The sequence below is a fragment of the Ranitomeya imitator genome, chromosome 4 (assembly GCF_032444005.1).
Source record: "Ranitomeya imitator isolate aRanImi1 chromosome 4, aRanImi1.pri, whole genome shotgun sequence".
Taxonomy (NCBI): Eukaryota; Metazoa; Chordata; class Amphibia; order Anura; family Dendrobatidae; genus Ranitomeya; species Ranitomeya imitator.
Genome location: NC_091285.1, coordinates 443,546,769 through 443,567,758, shown reverse-complemented (window position 1 = coordinate 443,567,758; position 20,990 = coordinate 443,546,769). Strand labels below are relative to the sequence as shown.

The 20,990-nt window shown below is 42.1% G+C and overlaps 1 protein-coding gene across 2 annotated transcripts in view; it reads left to right on the top strand.

The window, feature by feature from the left end:
* Positions 1 to 20,990, top strand: part of LINGO1 (leucine rich repeat and Ig domain containing 1) — a 691,465-nt gene that overhangs the window by 475,325 nt on the left and 195,150 nt on the right. For both annotated transcript variants that reach the window (XM_069765663.1, XM_069765666.1), the window contains one exon: positions 8,157 to 8,241. The gene's annotated coding sequence lies outside the window, so the exon portion shown is untranslated. The remainder of the gene's footprint in view (positions 1 to 8,156; positions 8,242 to 20,990) is intronic.

The following is a 20,990-nucleotide window of genomic DNA, read 5'->3' as shown; positions in this document are numbered from 1 at the left end:
CACACAGTCTTTATAAAAAGTACGCTTTATTTTTTTACTGGAAGCCACTGTATGAAATGGTGTAGCCAGCCACAATATTCCATACAGTAACTATATTCAACCTCATCTACCACTATTGGAACCAGTTCTTTACAGAGAAACATACTTTTCTTCTTTCTGGTCACATTTATAGTCTGATCTTATAACCCCAAGGGTGTAACTACAAGAGGTTGCAATTGCACCCGGGCCCTGGAGGCTAGGGGAGGCCCAAATGTCCCTTTGCCCCATATGAAAAGACTATTTCTATTAAAGACCTGTGTCAGTTAGGGGTCCCATTGGAGATTCTGCATTGGGGATCACAATCTTCAAGTTACGCCACTTTATAATCCCTACACCTTTTATCATGTTTTTCAGTACAGACAAGTTAAGCCAAGCGTTAGCCAGGTGTATTTGAAGTTCCCTGCATCGTTTAAAATTTGAAGAAGAAAGGGACGTAGATGATAAGAATTCGGCTATCATCAACCTTATTTATATTCATTTCTATTACTACGTGTTTTCTATATTATTCCCATGGGAACGAGAAAGTAGACAGCTAAAAATGTTGTAAAACATTACTATAATTTTTATTCTTATCATAAATGTTGCAATGTATAAATTTATCCTAAAGCTATGTAAAACAAAAGTAGCCTCATCCATAATGACTACTTTATGCAGCCTTACATTAGTAAAAAAAAATTAGGAAAATAACATGAGCATAATTAAGTCTCTGCCTTCTTATTTGCATTTAACTATTTTCTGCCCCCACAATCTTAACAAATCCCAAATAAAAGCTGTCGTAAACTGGACGTGAGCATGGATGCTGCCGAGCACCTTGGTGCATACTGCCTCAGTAATATATAAATAGAATCCATAAAAATGAAAGACGCTCTGGTTTGTGTAGCACAGATGGCCGTGCATCAGTTTTTCTGCAAGAGTACTGTGCAAAAAAGGTGTTTCCGCTTCACAGGAAAGGCTTTTGACATGATAATCTACCTACTGACAATCTCTACGCACTTTACTTGTCCGTAGGGTGCATGAATTAGCAAGGTGCTCTCCTGATCTTCATTGTCAGTTGATTAAGCAGAAAATGCCCAATCCCCATGCCAATTGCTATATAGGGGCAAAGTGCTTCTTCTTCTCGATATACAAGACAGTTTAAGGTATATAGATAAGCAATACGTTATTACCAGACCATTTCCCTGCGACATAAACCTATTGCACTCAACAATGGATGGCGCTTTGTGCTGATTTCCATAATGGGGTGCTATTATTTAGGCATGTAAAGGTTTTCACCATATACACTGTAACCCCCACTAAGTTTTCTGAGATTTGGGAAGGATTTGTTATTAGTCTTTTCGTAAATTTGACAGCTGACTGTCTAGTCCTTGAGGTTCTGTTCCATTTTGCCTTTTTCTTGTAACAGTTAATTATGGCTCCATTGTGTATAATGAGATAAGTAAAAAGGTCAGTAATAAAAGAGTGATTGTGAGGGAAAGGGAAGGGAGGGGGATGGGAGAGGAAATGGGATGGGGGTTATTAATAGACAGGACATGAGCGGAAAAATTTCAGCGCAAGAAGGTTTATAGTGGGAAGATAAAAGAGGAGAATGCGGATGGAGGATTCCTAGGTGGGGTACAGGGAGCCGTGCCCGTAAGCATCTATATAATACAGACAAATGGAGACGCATAGGAATTTCCATAAAAAGCAATTTCCGTGTTTTTGTGATGTCTTATAATCTGTGTGCCCCTCGGAAAGGACATGTAATTAAATGGATGGGAAGTATATGGAGGGTCTTAGTATAGCAGGTTGTGTGTGGGTTGGAAACGGGTTGCTGGATTTTGGCAAACATATTAAAGTGTTATTTATTCATTGTTTTTGTAATGGATAAATGGTTAATTAAGTCATTATAGTCAGATGGACCAAGACATTAATTTCTATTTTGAAAGATGATAGGGTATTGCATTGTATTGTAGGAAGAATGCTAAGTAATAACTATACTGTATATCCAATTATATGTTTTATACAACCATTTACCAATGGGACATTACTCGTAGCATTTATCAATATTCCCCCTGTAGCCGTCAGGTTTGACCAAAGGCACTACTACCAATAGAGGCAATGCCTTACATGAAAATGCAATAAATACTATAAATGTGTAGAATAAATATTACTTTTACACATATTTATATGTTAGAAGCACATTACCATGTATATTATTCATATTTCACATCAATGGATTTTATTGGTATTTTGAGCCATCTAGTTATGGCTCATAAGGCTCAACTGTAAAACCTGAACTAGAGTCCAACTCCATCACTGCCACTTTCATCAGCAAATGTGACCCTCTCTGCCTTGTATTACATTTTCTACTGCCCCTTTAAATTTCCCTTTGGGGGGGAAATGTAAATTACAGTCTCACATATCATTATAATCTCTCCTTAAAGGGGTTGTCCACTACTCAGACAGCCTCATCTCAATCCCTATGTTTCCCTCTTGTAAAAGAATAACACTTATACTCTACTCTGATGCTGGTTCTGTTCCAGTGATGTCGGCACTGACTTTTTTGTTGTCAATCAGCGCTGGCTTCGCTCTCACCATCTTGTGACAAATCACATACAACCAGAGGACATGAAAGAGGTGCAGTTCTGACTTCTTTGTTATGTCACGTGATTCCCAGGAGAGCCAGTGCTGGAGCTGCATCGGCACCAGAGGTGAGTATAAAGGCCCCTTCACATTAAGCGACGCTGCAGCGATACCGACAATGATCCGGATCGCTGCAGCGTCGCTGTTTGGTCGCTGGAGAGCTGTCACACAGACCGCTCTCCAGCGACCAACGATGCCGGTAACCAGGGTAAACATCGGGTAACTAAGCACAGGGCCGTGCTTAGTAACCCGATGTTTACCCTGGTTACCATCCTAAAAGTAAAAAAAACAAACAGTACATACTTACCTACCGCTGTCTGTCCCCGGCGCTCTGCTTCTCTGCACTCCTCCTGTACTGGCTGTGAGCACAGCGGCCGGAAAGCAGAGCGGTGACGTCACCGCTCTGCTTTCCGGCTGACCGACGCTCACAGCCAGTGCAGGAGGAGTGCAGAGCACAGCGCCGGGGACAGACAGCGGTAGGTAAGTATGTACTGTTTGTTTTTTTTACTTTTAGGATGGTAACCAGGGTAAACATCGGGTTACTAAGCGCGGCCCTGCGCTTAGTTACCCGATGTTTACCCTGGTTACCAGTGAAGACATCGCTGGATCGGTGTCACACACGCCGATCCAGCGATGTCCACGGGAGATCCAGCGACGAAATAAAGTTCTGGACTTTGTTCAGCAACCAACGATGGCACAGCAGGGGCCTGATCGTTGGTCGCTGTCACACATAGCGATTTCCTTAACGATATCGTTGCAACGTCACCAAAAGCAACGATATCGTTAACGATATCGTTATGTGTGAAGGTACCTTAAGAGTTATAATTCCGGACCCGTCGAAGCACCTGTGTGTGCGAAACGGCCGTCGTCCGAGCTCCTATACCGCACCCTCGTATTTGCCTGATGTCCTGACGGATGTAATTATATTTTTTCTCCAATAAAGACCACAATCTTCACAGTCAATTTGGGGTGAGTGCCGCATATTTTCTTCTTTACTACATAAGAGTTATAATTTTACAAGAGGGAGACATAGGAATTCAAAGGCGTTGTCCGAGTAGTGGAGAGATTAAAAAGATATATGAGATTGTAATTTACATTTCCCCATCCAAATCTCAGTGCACCGACCTCATTGACTCCTTAGAAACATTTAGAAAATCTACAAGGAAGCAGGTCATGAGACCCTTTCTAGGATGAAATCTCTCTCTCCTTGTTTTTAGAAATTGGAGCAAGGCTGTAGTCCCTGATAGCGATTTTGTAGATACAAACATTCTCCACAACTGTGATTGCATCATGTAGTTGGGTATTGGTTATTATAATCAAGAGAATTCTTTCATAAGTGCCCTTTTAGTGCATATAACCATCGTAGAAGGGGCTATGCTTGACATCCTCCTCTGAGCCTCAGCGGACAGTGGCTAACAGTCTGTTGGCTAGAGCTTCTTCAGTGATTGAGCTGATCGTCAGGGTTTCTGCAGTCGTGTACGGCATAATAGCCTGATCATTGGGCTAGTTTAATATGAAAAGGTAGTTGTAAGTTGTATGCAATATAATATATGATCACGTGGGGTCTTGTCCTAATGTGCATATTTTTAATTGCCCTCTAACCTGCCAATAAAGCGCCACGCCATCTTGTGGAAATAGCTTCTGACTGGCCGGAAGTCAGAATCAACGTCACAAGTTCTCAATGCAAGTACAAAGCCAGAGCAAGGCTCTCATAGATTTGTGTTGAAAACTGACCTCTGCGCTTCTCCAGCAGACACTGGAGTGTGCCAGCAGGTCACTTTTCACTGGAGACCTACCGTAGCGATGCTGGAAAATTATGAAGGGGACGGCAAGTGAGTATGAGATAGTGGGCAGGGGACTTATATTTAAAGCACCACTCCAACGGTGCAATAAAAAAACACTTTAGTGGTGCTTTAACTATTATGGTTCATTACAACATTGTTTGTTAAAGAGAACCTGCCACTTGAGTAATGCTGCCCAAACCACAGGCAGTGTGAATCGGTTCCTGGCTTCACAATTGCAGATAGAAATATTTTCCTCTGATGTGCGAGAAAATATAGTTTGAACCTTCAACCGAGATCATAGGTGGGCTCTTCTACACATCGCTCTAATTGATTGAGAACACTCTCCCATATATGAACTTAGCAAGTAACTTGTCGGTTACCTGGAATAATGCTGGGAAAAAGCCAATCTTCAAACTATATGTTCTCTGAGATGCCGGACTGTTTCTGAGTAGCACATACCCATCTGTAATCGTGCCGCCAGGCGCTAATCCATGCTTCCCGTCATTTGACCAGCATGAACCAAGTGCTTCTGTTACAGTTCTGTATAGCCCTGACTCTTGCTCTGAGTTTGTCAGGTCAATTTTCCTTTTTCTAGTAAGCTATAGTACCGTTTATCCAATAACCCAGATAATTTCGACAATTACTTTTCCCCGCACATTGGGCTAGCACTTTAACCAATTAAACATATCACTGTCATTTAGTCTCCCTTACTGCCCCTCTGGCAGAGACGTTATTACTCTTTCCCTCAGGTGAAAGAAAAAAATATATAGGGCAGAATAAAATTTTCCACAGCGAGAAGGGGATTGTAGGCTTCTGGGAGCTTGGATGGATTCAGAAAGTCAGGCACGTTTGAAGGAGCGAGCACCTGCCTTTCTAGATTCTTTGTTTTATCCTACAGCGCTTCACTGCATGTAAACTATGATTTTAATATATGTATGACCAAAATGGTACACAATTATTCACACATCAAAATGTCTCACATCTTCACAGTCGTCCGATTGTTAAAACACTGCCCCACTTCATTCATCCTGCCCCATCTGTAACATTAACCCTGTGGAGAAATGAATAAAAATTGCTATGTGCCAATATCATATACTTTCTAGGCCTCCTTCTAATGTGACTGGCAAATTTTCTACATATGTGAGTTCGGGCCTTGTCAGTCTTGCATGCATTCATGCCTACGTCTATTTTGATAATTTTCCTGATCTCTTTTCTCTTCGCTGGCCTTTGTTCCCTCCTCCCCTCTCGATATATATGTCATCACATTTTTATCCCTGAATTTCTCATTAATTATTTTTTTAATTAGAAGTATCACATATGGCAGTGGGGGTTTGTTCGGATCCCAGCCAAGTTCTCCAGTACCACTCCTGCATTGCATCGTCTACGAGTTCTCATGTCGATTTCGGTGCTCGATGCTGTATGCAGCCTCAGACTAAGTGGCATATAACAAGAGATGCAGTGCTACGGGCAGGAGAGGCTGGCAAGTGGAAAATACAGCAGAGAGGAGAATTCACAGGCACAGAAACCAGGGAAATATGAATAGAGGAGAGAAGAAGTGGAGGCGGAGGGAGGTGAGAGAAGGAGCGACGGATCGATTAAAACAGCAGCTTGAATCCCTGGCAGTTCCTGCCTCTTACATGGCTTCATGACCTGGATTATAGGAATATACGCTGCTGCTGTACGTGGAGCACTATGGAAGGGTCAAACTTTACTGCAAATCGACTTGATTTACCTTCCTGAGAGGAGAATTTCGCTCATCTGTAAACACATCATGGCAGCACTATTAATAATAAATTTCTGTATTATTTATAATGCCATATACCGAGTCTATTTCTGTGAAAGTTGGTGCTTTAAAAATGATGTAAAATGTGTCTTTGATGCCTGTCAGATCAGGACTGCAGACAGCAGAACCTGTCATGTCTTTCATAGCTCCCTTGATACCAACTTTCCTAAACGTGTAATGCTTCGTTTTCTTTGTCTTCCTCTCTAGGTCTGATCTGTTTTTATACAGTAGCTCATCATGCCCGCCACCTTATGATCTCCTCTTATCACTTTTTAGTCTTCATTCTCTCATTACTTTGCCGTTGGTCTGTTCCAGAAACATACATCAGTGTTACCAGTATCTCTTCCTCGTACATCACCTCTCTTCCCTATCTCTTCGTCTGCTCCCTCTCTCTATCTTCCCCCTCCTTCCGTCTCCCCAGTGCTCTGTATTTAACAGGACAGCCCAAGCGGATGGCTGGATGCTCTCAGCGCTTCGTTGAATCCTATTATCTGTGCAAAAACAAAACCCACAAACCCTCCTCCCATCGAGAATCCTCCTCCTGTCCTTCCTCCCATTCTCCTCTCTCCATCCGATTCTTCTCCATTTCTTTGCTTCTCTTTCGAGACGGTACTTCACTCCTTGGGTAGATTCGGCTCCATAGCCTTGGCATCTTTGGCAGCGTTAACACATTCAGTGCCAGATGAAATGCCAATATGACCCAGCACTATAAAACAGAGATGCTATCTTGATAAGGGCCGCCAACTTAATTTTTATTTTCTAGACAGCTTTCAAAAAATTCTCCAACAATTTTTTTACGGACGCATTGGAAAACCATAATAAATCATTAAGATTATAAGTGATCCATGTCTGCAGCCCATCATTCTGATATGATGATGTCAGGTGTATTTACTTTAAATTTCAAAATGATGATAATTACAGTCAAAATATTTCGAAAGCTTTAAAAAGATCTCAGACGCCTTATATATTTGTTTTTTATATCAGATCAAAAAATTGTCCTTTTTCTACAGACTATCCTGGAATTTATGGATGGTTGGCAACCCAGATCTTGACATTTTATTGTACTTTTTTTTGTAAATTCTCAATAATCAAATCATCAGTAGTTGTTGGTGGCCATTCGTCAGATTGTAAAATATGTAAAAAGCAATGTTTGCCAAAAAAAAAAACAGTATGGGATTAAAAAGGCGCCAAATAAAACATACATTGCCATCAGTGATCATTGTGGTTAATAAAATTGGCAGTTTTTGGTAAGGGCGTTACCAATTTTCGAGGTTTCGCTAGTTGGAAATATAGTGTTAATTCCCTGTGTTGTGACTGCAGCTGTTTTGTACATAGCAGCTTAATCATCGGTGTCTCAGCCACCTTAAAGGTCAAGGACAATTTCTCCATAATTCTGTTGAGGTGCATGTTGTAGTTCAAGAAGACACTGCTGCACAAGATCTCACCCAATTTACTGTCATATCGAACATGAAGTTAATACAAAAGCTGTTTTTGCTAGAACTGATAGTACGTGTGTCTTTCTGGAAATGACGGGGTGATACTGAAGCAGAGCCATGAGGCGCTATGTTTAATTAACGGGAAACTGCATCATAACCCAATAAGTCTGACACTGACATTTTTTTTTTGACATTTAAAATACATACATAATATCCTTCTCTTGCCAATCATTACGGTATGATCCGTGTTTCTTCTCTGAGACTATAAAGCAACTACAGGTGCCACAAAGAGACTTTTACGACCCTAAGGAGGCATCTTCTAACAGTTGTCGCTTCGTAGACCACCCAGATTTCTCCATTTTAAGCATTGACGCTAATTTCGAGCCTGGACAATCTTGAACTTCGAAAAGCTGCAAATGTATATTGCCAAATATGTAGTTACTAGCTACCTACATTGAAGGTGTTAATTGTCATGCTCTTCCTTTCTTTCAGAGTACATGATCGGGCATTGGAAGGCTAAAACCCTCCGAATCTGTTTGCAGCGGCCAGTCAGTGTCCTTCTTTACGGCTCATCAAGGTGAGCAATGTATTATATATTGCTGTATGCCATGTTTACAGAAATATATTGCATTATTTTTAACATCTAATTCACCTCCAGGGTTTTGGAAAGTGTACATGTTGTCACAGGAGTGGAGAGGATGGTTATTTTAACATAGTGCCATAGTGCCATCTGCTTTATCCAGAGTTGCCAAAGAATGTGATTGTAGACTATGGTCACTGTTTCTTTGATCTTTATGATGCCACACCTATTTTTTTTTATTCTGATAGAGGTCAGATAGAAAAAGAATGGTCATCTAAGTGGATGCATGTACATGACAGATTCCTCTCCAGGTTCGCCCTAACAATGGCTCATTTGCTTCACTGTGTTTGTCTATGGTTCTCTGATGGTTTAGTTGCCTGTACTTTATAAGTATCCGACCTATGTGCTTTAACAGGAATCAGATCTTCATGAAGTGACTTCCAGGTGACACTGTGATGGACCTGTGTTCTTACAAAGCAGCCAATCTACAATTGCAGAGCTGTAGCTTTCACGAAAGGTCCTTGTCCTAGAGTTAAAGGGAATCGGTCACCAGGTTTTTGTCATCTAAGATGATAGCAGCATACATTAGGGGCAGAGACCCTGATTCCAGTGATGTTTCACTTACTGGGCTGCTTGCTGTAGTTTTGGTAAAATTATTGTTTTACCAACTGGATATTATCACAACTGGACTAGTAAATCTGACGCCATGTAGACATGCATATTCATGAGCTTCGTGTAATCCTGCCCTACCCCACTGGCTGTCATCTTCTGTCTATGCACAGCGTATACAGGAATCTGCCAATCAATGGAGTGGGGGTTATAGAGAGCTCAGCATTTAGAGAACTGCTAGATCTGCAGCAGATAAAACAGTGATTTTATGAAAACTGCACCAAGGAGAACAGGAATTGACACAAAGCTAGAATTAGGGTCTTTGCCTCTACAGCAAGCTGCACTCACGTGGGATAGAATAAATCTAGTGACAGATTCCCTTTAAAGGCAGCAGACTGGGGAACCTTTACAGCAGGTAAGCATCATTGATGGTGCACATTATTTTTAGTTCAACTTGACTTCTGAATTAAAAGTACCGTATATTATTTTTTAATCAACCTATGGCATAATTTTATTTGTCGCGTTTTCAAGAGTATGTTCGTAATACCAGTCAATCAGTTCGCATTAGAAAAAGTTGATTTGTCCACATGCAGATTATTGTTATCAAATAACAATTTGCTTTTTCATTGGGAGGTCAGAGGATTTCTTTAGCACATACAGGCCCGCATTTATGAGAAATGGCGTAATTTGCTCCAAATCTTTAATGCATTAACTTCACGTCTGCCACTCGATATTCATCATATGTCACATTTTTATGCCAAATTTGACACAAATTATGGCAGTACACAACCCAATGTTGGATTAGAGCAGAAGACCAATGTGGTAAATGTAACACGTTAATGCTGAATTGTTGTGTAAATTTCTAGTTTTCAAAAATGCCAATTAGTAGATTTCCCAACATTAGAAAAGAACAAGAGGCCAATGGGTAAAATGTTTCATATTAATGTTGATTTTTTCACAAATTGCGATTTTATGTGCATGTTGATCTACAAATTTTTTTAAGACAGCTATATATAACTTGTGAAGAATTTGCAACTTTTCTGTCACTTTTATATAGAAATGCATGCATAAACATGTCATACTAAAAGCCAAAAGGTTATTGAATAACCGTCATTTTATTTTTTATTTCATAAATCAATAGTACACATAAAAATAAGCAACTTTGTAATCTATCTTTTCTGAGAAGTTTGCTTCTATCTCCTCCTGGACTGATCTTCCGCTTTTAATTGATGGGTAAATCCCGTAATACAGTATCTGTATCCAGGGAAAAGGTTTGGAGATGACAGTTAGTGCTTCTAGAATTCTGTGAGAGAGGAGGAGCTGACAGCAGACACAGACATTCTGCTACAGGTTCTCCTGGAACGACAGTTACTGTTCTCCATAGAACTGTATGAGCACCAACTTTAGTAATGGGGAAATGTGTATTCACTGAATGTTACCCATGAATTGAGAATATTGAGAATGAATGATCAGTTTAGGAGGTGAAAAAAGAGGATTTATTTAATAAGGTATAGTAGAAAGTTGCTTTTTTCACATGTATTATTGATTTATTCTTTAACTTTGACGACCTTGGACGTATTAATTTGTTCAGGTTGGCTGGCACTTACTGACCATGGACATATGGATACGTCATGCCGATTTTGCACACACTGAGGCTGTGCACGCGTGATCGCTGCCGGATGTCAGCTGATTCTGACAGCTGACACCCGGCAGTCAGTATAGGAGCGGTGCCCTCACAACTCTAGGCACTTTAACCGCCTAAATACTGCGATCGCAACTTACAGCAGGCATGCAGAGGGAAGGAGACACCTCGGCAATCTGACCTGCGCCCCCACGACATCATCGCGTGGGCCCGACCGTTGCCATGGTGACCCGATGTTGTCATAATTTAACTAACTAATGTCTGCAGGGCTGACAGTGCTAATGCATTAGAACTTCTATCAGACTGCAGAAAGTGAAAGTCCCGTAGAGGCACGTAGTAAAAACGTGAAAAGAAATTAAAACAAAATGTAAATATCCTGCTCTCTACGCTGAGTGCTTACATCGGGGCTTCCGTGTAATTCTCTGCAAGATAAGATTCAGATGGATTCCCTGGCGTAAGATTCCCTATAATGTGGCAGATGGAGGCACTGTAGATTCTGTCTGACCTATGATCTGGTGTCCGTCTTTTGAGGCGTGCATTAAAGTGCTGTCACAGTTTTGTGCAACTCTGAAAATGCTGATCAGAAGCCAGGCAGTCCAGAGTAACTCTGCTGCCTCATTATAGTGAATGGATCCCTCTGGGGTTTCATCTGAATCACGTCACTCGGGGATTTAGATGGAAACCCCAATGTACGTGTTGAGTGTAGAACAATAGATAAATGTGATCACAAATGTTATGTAAAATGTTCCTAACAAAAGCTTCAAATCGATCCACAAAAAAAAGTTAGCCCCCATTTAGGTCCATCATCTGTCAATGAAAATATAGGGGGCTTTCATGTTACTGGTAGTACAAAGGCTCTGGAAAAGCAAAACGGCTCTTCGCTCTTCTACCACTTAGGGGCTAGAAGTCCGCAAAGTATTCTAGGAAAATCTGCTCTCCAGTAGGCAAATAGCACTCCGTCCCTGCCGAGAATTGCCATATAGCTAAGCAACACTGTACAGCTACATATGGGATATTTCAACATTCAGCAGAAATTGTGGGATAAATTTGGGTGCCATTTTTGCACATTTCCCCTTATGAAAATGTAAAATCTGGGGCTAAAACTAAATTTTTCTTTACTACCCAATGATATAAAATTCTGTGACACACCTGTAGTGTGAATATGATCACTGCACCCCTAGATGAATTCATTGAGAACTGTAATTTGTAAACTGGAGTCACTTATGGGGGATTTTGCTGTTCTGGCACCTCAGGGGCTCTGCCAATGTGACATGGCACCCTCAAACCAGTCCAGAATAATCTGAACTCCAATTTGGCGCTTCTTCTCTTCTGACCTTTGCACTGTACCTCAATAGTACATATGGGGTATGTAACGAGAAATTGCACAACAAAATGTATAGTGCAAATTTTTCTGTTACCCTTGTAAAAGTGCAAAATTTGGGGCTAAAAAACATTTTTGTGTGAAAAATTAGATTTTTTTTATTTTCACTGCTCTACGTTATAAACTTCTGTGAAGTATCTGGGGGTTCAAGGTGCTCACCACACATCTAGATACATTCCTTTAGGGGTCTAGTTTTCAAAATGGGGTCACTTGTGGGGGTTTCTACTGTGTAGGCACATTAGAGGCTCTCCAAACGCGACATGACACCCGCAGACTATTCCATCAAAGTCTGTGTTCCAAAACATCACTAATCTGTGGCCTGCCGTGCACCCAAGCAGTAGTTTTCCCCCACATATGGGGTACCAATGTACTCAGGTAAATTACACAACAAATTTTGGGGTCCATTTTCTCCTGTTACCCTTGTGAAAATGCAAAATTGGGTGCTAAAAGAACATTCTTGTGGGAAAATTTTTTATTTTTTTTATTTTCACAGCTCAACATTATAAACTTTTGTGAAGCACCTAGTGGTTCAAGGTGCTCACCACACATCTAGTTGAGTTCTTTGAAGGGTCTAGTTTCCAAAATGGTGTCACTTGTGGGTGCTATCCACTGTTTATGCACATCAGGGGCTCTCTAAACGCAACATGGCATCTGCTAATTATTCGTTCAAATTTTATATTAAAACATCAAAGGCACTCCTTCCCTTCCAAGCCCTGTTGTGAACCCAAACAGTGGTTTTCCCCCACATATGGGTATCACCATCATCACGAGAAATTGCACAACAAATTTTGGGTTCCATTTATTCCTATTACGCTTGCAAATATAAAAAAATGAAGTCTAAAGTAAAATGTTTGTGAAAAAAGTTAACTGTTCATTTTTTCCTTCCACATTCCAAAAATTCCTGTGAAGCACCTGAAGGGTTAATACATTTTTTGAATGTGGTTTTGAGCACCTTGAGGGTATGTGCACACGTCCGGATTTTTAGCGTTTTTTTTGCGGAATTTCGCTATAAAAACGCTATAATTCCTCATCAAAAACGCTAAAAATATGCATCCTATCATTTAGAATGCATTCCGGAATTTTTGTGCAGATGGATGCGTTTTTTTCCGCAAAAAAAACGCAATCCGCAAAAAAAATGAACATGCTCATTCTTTTTGCGGATTTTTTGCGGATTCCCTGATAAAAGGACATTCAGGAAAAAAAAAAAAAAACGCAAAAAATCCGCAAAAATTCCGCGCAAAAAACGCGCAAAAACCGCGAAAAATCCACGGGGAAAAAAACGCAAATTTCTGCCAGAAATCTCCGGATTTTGTCAGGAAAAAAACCTGACGTGTGCACATAGCCTGAGAGGTGCAGTTTTTAGAATCACTTCAAATTTATGTGCTCCCTTAAAAAATGGTTTTGTAAATTTTGCTGGAAAAATGAGAAATCGGTGCTCAATTTTAACCCTTCTAACCTCTGACCCCAAAAAATTAAGTTTAAAAAATTTTGTTGATGGAAAGTAAACATGTGGGAAATATTATTTAATAATTATTTTGTGTGACATAAAAATTCAAACATTAAAAATTGCAAAATTTTCAAACTTTTTGCCAAATTTCCATTTTTTTCATGAATAAACACAAGTCATATCGAAGAAATTTTACAACTATCATGAAGTACAATATGTCATGAAAAATACATTTTGACATAAGCTTTTACAACGAGGAAATATTGCAAAATAAGCAAAATTTTGCTTGCTAAAGCAATTCTAAAAGACGCCCAGAACATTTAGAGACAAAGTGACAACAAGAATTAGCACTCCTTTCTCTTCATCTCTTCCCTTTTCTACTAGTATTCAATGGACAATGAGATGTGCAAAATATGCATTTTATATAGTTCAGTAAAAATAATCCATATTTTATATAGTCCAATAAAAAAAAGTGATACTGTGCAGTTGATGCCTTCAGACATGTCATACCCTTTAAGGCATCCTTCACATGTTAGTTTTTTAAGGACTGCAAATACGGACATACGCACAGCCATTGCATTGAATGGTGGTGCGCACATGTTAGATTTTTCACACGGACCATGTATCCGTGTGAAAAATCCACACACATATTTTTTTTTGCGCAGCATGGACTGATGACACTGAGATGACATCAGCATGAACATCAGTAGATTGTGCGCTGGCCCGATGAACTGCAGTGACCTCAATGAGCTGCCAGTGAGAACCATGAGAAAATTCTCTTGGTGATAGTGGTGATCTTATTGAGGTCACCGCAGTTCATCTGGCCACTCACCTCACAATGAGCTGCCTGTGGGAACCGCAGTTTTAGTGACTGTCTGTAACCTCTCTAACATCACAGCATGTCACTGAAGCTGCACTCTGAGCAGCTTAGTGTCTACTGGATTTCAGCCAGAACGGCGACATGTTGAATACAACTCTCAACATTGTCCCCTGCTAGTGCTGATCACAGCACCAGCAGGGTACAGTGATGTGAGCTGTCTTCACTTCAGCACCCGATGCCGGGGAACAGCGCCAACAGTACCATTGATTCCCACGTGCCGGTACATGTCACCCTGATGACACATGGATATAATCTGTCTTTCATCGGTGTGCATGTGTGTGGGACATGCTGCTACCGGAATCTTTGAAATCTGAAAGAGACCTTGGTGAACTCGATCATTTACCAAACTTTGGCTGACTTTTACCGATTTTCTGAGAAAAAGATAGAGAATCCAAGCACGAATCTGAATGTGCAACGTTCGTGACGAATTTGATATTGGCGAACGTTTTCTGAACATGTTTGCTCATATCTAAGTTGGAACAGATTGCTATTGCTTATTTTGGTGTGGATACCAGCAAAAAAAACACAGTGAAAAGAAATTGTGTTTACACTACGTGGGAACACGGCCTAAATGTTTTACAGACTAGCGAAGATCATTTGAGTGGAGTTGTCTAATTGATTGCCATATGAGCACCACTTCCCACAGAAAATGGGCTTTATCTCATGTAAGCATTAATAGACATATCAGTAATTGTGGTATAATATGTGCAGATGATGCATAGTAAGGAAAGCATGCTGTGCCACGGACTAACATTTTCCCATTCATCCATTTGCTGCTTAATTTGACTGCAACCTGACTTGGAGCAGTGGCCGTGGGTGAGGCACTCTTCTTCAGCACCTGTGCTCGTTCCATGAAAGTGGGGATCCGTGTTGAGTGTTGGGACTTGTGCTGTGAGGGTGCTATGCCTGTGCTGATTGTATCTAGCCAGTGTTGTGGGCTTACCAGGACCAGATGTCTCACAGTTCAATGAGGAAGATCATCATTCCAAAATAAACTCTTTACTGAATGGTAACGTAGTAAGGGTTACATACAAAGGACAGTGGGTACCTGGGTACGTGGGTACAACATATTATGGATATTTCCTTTACAGTACAAAGCATTATTCCACACAGCATCCTTCCTCTGTAGTATACTCCAGTGCTTTCAAGGTACACTGTTCCTCCCTACTTTGCCACAACCTGGCTTTAACACTACATTCTTGATTCACAAATTTCCATTACTAGCTCAGCAATTCCATATCCTATTTCTTCGGCTACTGGTGCTATGGATCTACCGTGTGGGACATTTCACTAATAACCATCTCTCAGTCCTGCTAAGACCCGTTACCTTCTGTGTTAGAAGCTCAAAGTCTCATGGCTAAGTGTCCTCTGTCTCATCGGTCACTTTTCCTCAGGATCACGCTATCCCTCCTTCTTCTTTCTCCTCTCCCTTAGGGCTCATCTCCACTTGTGTGAGAAAAAAACGGTCCGATTTACGGACCGAAAAAACTGATGTAACGTGTGCGATTGTCATGCGAGTGTCATGCGAGTGTAATGCGATTTTTAATCGCATCATCCGTTTTTACATCCGTATGACATCCGTATGCAATCCGTTTTTTTTCTCTGCAAATATTTTTATACAGTCATTTACAGGACTATTTACAGTGTTCTGTGCCACAGAATGGTAAGGTATCCGTAAAAAACGGATGGAATACGGATGGTCCGTATTCCATGCGTTTTTTTTCTCGCACCCATTGACTTGCATTGGCGAGTCTCGTCCGAGAATCTCAGCAATACGCAGCATGCTGCAATTTTTTTCTCAGCCGACACAGATTTTTCTCAGTCCGATTTCGGCTGGGAAAAAAATCGCAAATGGAGTGTCACCTATTGATTAACATTGGTCCGAGTGCAATCCGATTTTTTATCGGATTGCACTCGTCCGTTTTCCTCACAAGTGGAGATGAGCCCTTAGGATCACACTCTTATTGCAGCACTGCTTACATCACACTCCAAACACTATCTGACTTCCTGGCAGGAAGCAGTCACTCTCCCTAAGACTAGCCCCTCCTACTTTGGGCTAGTCCCAAACAGTAACTCTATCTTACCCTGTAGTCACTATCTACATATCTATACCTTACACTTTCACATTACCAACATTACCTATAACACTGCCACATGCTATGCATTTTACATTATACTATCAATACTTAGCACACTCTATACATTATAACTAGTGATGAGCGAATATACTCGTTACTCGAGATTTCTCGAGCATGCTCGGGGGTCCTCCGAGTATTTTTTAGTGCTCGGAGATTTAGTTTTTCTTGCCGCAGCTGAATGATTTACATCTGATAGCCAGCATAAGTACATGTGGGGGTTGCCTTGTTGCTATCACTAATTATAACACGATTCATATGACATAGCATTTACAGAAAACGCAGGACACATTTCACACTGACGTGATTGGTGTCTTCAGGGGTAGAAATGCGACCACACAGTCCAACTACCTTATATACACCGTGTTCCAAATTATTATGCAAATTGGATTTAAGTGTCATAAAGATTTAATTGTTTTGTTTTTCAAATAAACTCATGGATGGTATTGTCTCTCAGGGCTCAATGGATCACTGAAATCAATCTTAAACACATGTGTTAATTAGTTTTCCAGGTGATTCTAATTAAAGGAAAACTGCTTAAAATTGATGTTCCACATAGTTAAGCAGGCCACAGTTTTCAAGTAACATAGGAAAGAAAAAGGATCTCATTGCTGCCGAAAAGCATCAAATAGTGCAATGCCTTGGTCAAGGGATGAAAACATTAGATATTTCCCCAAAACTTAAGCGTGATCATTGCACTGTTAAGAGATTTGTGGCTGAATCTGAGCACAGAAGTGTTCGTGCTGATAAAGGCATAATGAGGAAGGTTTCTGCCAGGCAAGTTCATCAGATTAAGAGAGCAGCTGCTAAAAAGCCATTACATTACTGGAGTCCCTCAAACCTCAAGGTGTAGGATCCTTCAAAGGCTTGTTTTGATTCATAAACCTACTATTCGGCCACCCCCAAACAGTGTTCACAAGCAGAAACAGTTGCAGTGGGCCCAGACATACATGAAGACTAATTTCCAAACAGTCTTGTTTACTGATAAGTGTCGAGCAACCCTGGATGGTCCAGATGGATGGAGTAGTGGATGGTTGGTGGATGGCCACCATGTCCGAACAAGGCTGCGACGTCAGCAAGGAGGTGGAGTAGTCATGTTTTGGGCTGGAATCATGGGGAAACAGCTGGTAGGGCCCTTTAAGGTTCCTGAAGGTGTGAAAATGACCTCTGCAAAGTATATAGAGTTTCTGACTGACAACTTTCTTCCATGGTATAAAAAGCAGAAACGTGCCTTCAGGAGCAATATCATCTTCATGCATGACAATGCACCATCTCATGCTGCAAATAATACCTCTGAGTCATTGGCTGCTATGGGCATAAAAGGAGATAAACTCATGGTGTGGCCACCATCTTCCCCTGACCTCAACCCTATAGAGAACTTTTGGAGTATCATCAAGCAAAAGATCTATGAGGGTGTGAGGAAGTTCACATCAAAACAGCAGCTCTGGGAGGCTATTCTGACTTCATGCAAAGAAATACAAGCAGAAACTCTCCCAAAACTGACAAGTTCAATGGATGCAAGAATTGTGAAGGTGATGTCAAAGAAGGGTTCCTATGTTAACATGTAACTTGGCCTGTTAGGATGTTTTAGAGTTAAATAGCTTTTTTGTTCAGTGTATGTGACCTCCTAATGCTGCAAATTCCACAAATGAGCATTTTTAGTTCTTTAAAACATATCAAATGTTTAGAAATTCTACTGTGCCTAATAATTTGGAACAGTGCATTTTAAGTTTTTATTCATTTTGGAGATTATACTGTTATCATTGGTAGGTTTCTTCTATAAAATTCGATGTATACTCTAACAGGTGATGACTTTTATTAGAGTGACTGTCATTTTTTACTGACCATTTTGGAAAATCCGAGAAAAATATAATTTGCATAATAATTTGAAACATGGTGTAATGACGTGTTGTTCACATTACAACAGTAACCCTAGTGGTACCACTACGATTAATGCTATATTGTGTTTATTATTTTATTTTGTGTTATTGCAATTCATCAGTGCTGAGATAATAGGTTTATTTAATGAAGAATATTTATCAGGTGTGGACTATTTTACATATCTTCTGTGTATACATTTCCAAGATGAGGGCTGGAATGAGAGCAGGTAGATGTAGGCCCCCATGACTGCGTTGACAAGGGAGGGTTTTTCTTTGAATATTAAAATGCTGGGATTGGTATGAGGGTTTTTAGGAGAGGAGTTGGGGGTTGGGTGCAGGATTCAGTGGAGGGAAAGTGCGGGAAAATCACCACTTGCCTGAGGGAATCCTCTTAGGCAGAGTCACTATGGATTCTGTGGACGGCTTAGTGGAGCGACTATGGGACGTGGCTCATTCTCGGAGGAGCGGCTGGCTGGAGGTGCAGCTATCATCTTTACTGGGCGATGGAGGATGGCAAGGCAGCAGGACCAGGGGACGAGGCCCCCAGAACTGCTGTCTACAGACATGGTGATGCGCGCCAGACAGAGGTCATGGAGCCCCTCCGGGGACCCTGCGAAGACCGGGTGCAGCGGTTCGACTGATCCACCCTGTGCCCCCTCCGGCAGGAATCCCGGCACATGGCAAGGGCCATGACGGCCAGCCAGGCTCCACCGGAAGTGCGGCCTGCTCGAGCACAATGCGGGATGGCGCAGGCCGGGAGAGAGCCCTACGGCCATGGTGGAGCAGCAGTGGATGAGGCCAGGTCATGGCGGTGAGAGGACAGCAGGTGGAAGCGGCAGCTGCGGATGGACATCGGGTGGTGGCAACAGCGGCAGGTACCCTGGGAGCGGCCGACGCGGGGGCACCTGGCAGGGGGAGCGGTCTGCAGAGCAAGATGGCGGGCAGGCAGCCGCAAGTGGCTCAGCCTTGCCCTCGACGCGGGGGCCATACGCCAGGAGCTGATGACAACAGGGCAGCGAATGCAGGAAGGCCACGAGAGACTGCAGCCACAGACAGATGGAGGTCCAACAGGAGGTCAAGGGAGTGACACAGATCCCCAGCTTCGGTCCCCCCTGGTGATGTGGAGGCCAGGGGCGCAGGCCTGGAGCAGCAAAGGGACAATGACATGTGTGATTCTGGAAGCGAGCAGCCAGAGAATGGAGAACAGCAGGAGTCCGGATGTCCGGCTGGCAGGGACACAGCACCCGCACAGCATCGTGAGTATATGTCCATGTCTCATTTGTCACCATTGGGGGTTGGGTTAGGGGAGGTTAGGGGAAGTCAGAGTGTAGCGGCAGATGGTAGTGGCTTAACTGGAGTGGGTAGCTCGGGTGTTTCGGGCATTAGTGATATTCTGGCAGGGGTGTCGCATTTTTGAGGAGTTTAGAGGGGGGAGTTGCCGAAGGTGCTGGGGTGTCACCTGTGGGGGCCTGGTTACAGGGGTCGGGTTGTTGATCGTGAGTGGTAAGCGACACAGGGAGGTCAGGGATGTCGGCGCAGGTGTCGTAGGCAGGGGTATCAGTATCGGTGCAGACCGAAAAAGACAAGGGTGATGCAGTGAAGTTGGATGATAGAGCAAAAGGAGAGGTGTATGTATGCTTTGAGGATCCGCTCGGTGCCCATTTAAAGAAAGAAGTGAGGGGAAAAATTTGGAAGGATGAATATGTAGAGATTTTCTCCCTCCTTCCTTTGGAAAAATTTAACTTGGACAAGGGTAAAAAGGAAGACAGTAAGAAGGAGGAGGAGGAGAAGAGGAGGTGGTGGTGGTTGATTCCGCAAACATTTGTTAATTGGCTGCAGGTTTTTGCGATCCTGGCTAGTGTGATAGGTGAGAAATTTCCAGACAACTGTTCGGGTCTCTTTTGCTATTTGGACGCAATAGGGGAGGCACACTGTACTTATAGGGGCCAGGCGTGGCTGCACTATGATGAGCAATTTCGTCAGAGGAAGGCGGTTTGACCCGAAATATGGCCCCGGCGAGGTATGGGCAGTCCTTTCATGGGGGCGTGGTGCCAACAATCAGCAGTACGGACATGGAAGTGGGGGTCAGGGGACGCAGGGTGCAAAAGAAAAATCGGGAACATGTTGGCAATTTAACAATGGCCAATGTAAATTTGGAAACACCTGTAAATTCAAATATGTTTGTTCCCTGTAACGGGGCTTCCCATGAAGCATCAAAGTGTTTTAAGAAAGCAAGGGGTAAGCCAGCAGTGGGTGGCGGTCAAGGGGGAGATGCCAGTGAGGCTGCAAAGATAGCCACTTATCTAAGTAGGACCAAGAAAAAGCGGGGATTCTTTTAAGTGGTTTTTCAGACGGTTTTAGGATTCCTCCTCATAGCCACACGGTCCCCTTTACTATTAAGAATTTGAGGTCAGCGGATTTGCATGCGGCAGTTGCAGTTTGCTAGGTTGTTTTTGGGACGGAGGTTTTTATTTGGACAGATGTTTGCCTATGGGCTGTTCGATTTCTTGTTCGTTGTTTGAGACATTTAGCACTTTTCTGGAGTGGGTGGTTAGGGACGTCACCGGAGTTTCTTCCATCATTCATTATTTGGATGATTTCCTGTTTATTGGTCCGCCGGACTCTGCTTTATGCAGGAATTTATTGGCTACTATGGAGTGGATGGCTGGGCTGTTCGGTGTTCCATTGGCGAGAGAAAAAACGAGGGCCCTGGCATGGTTTTGATTTTTTTGGGCATTCTTATTGACTCGGAAAGAATGGAGTGTAGGTTAC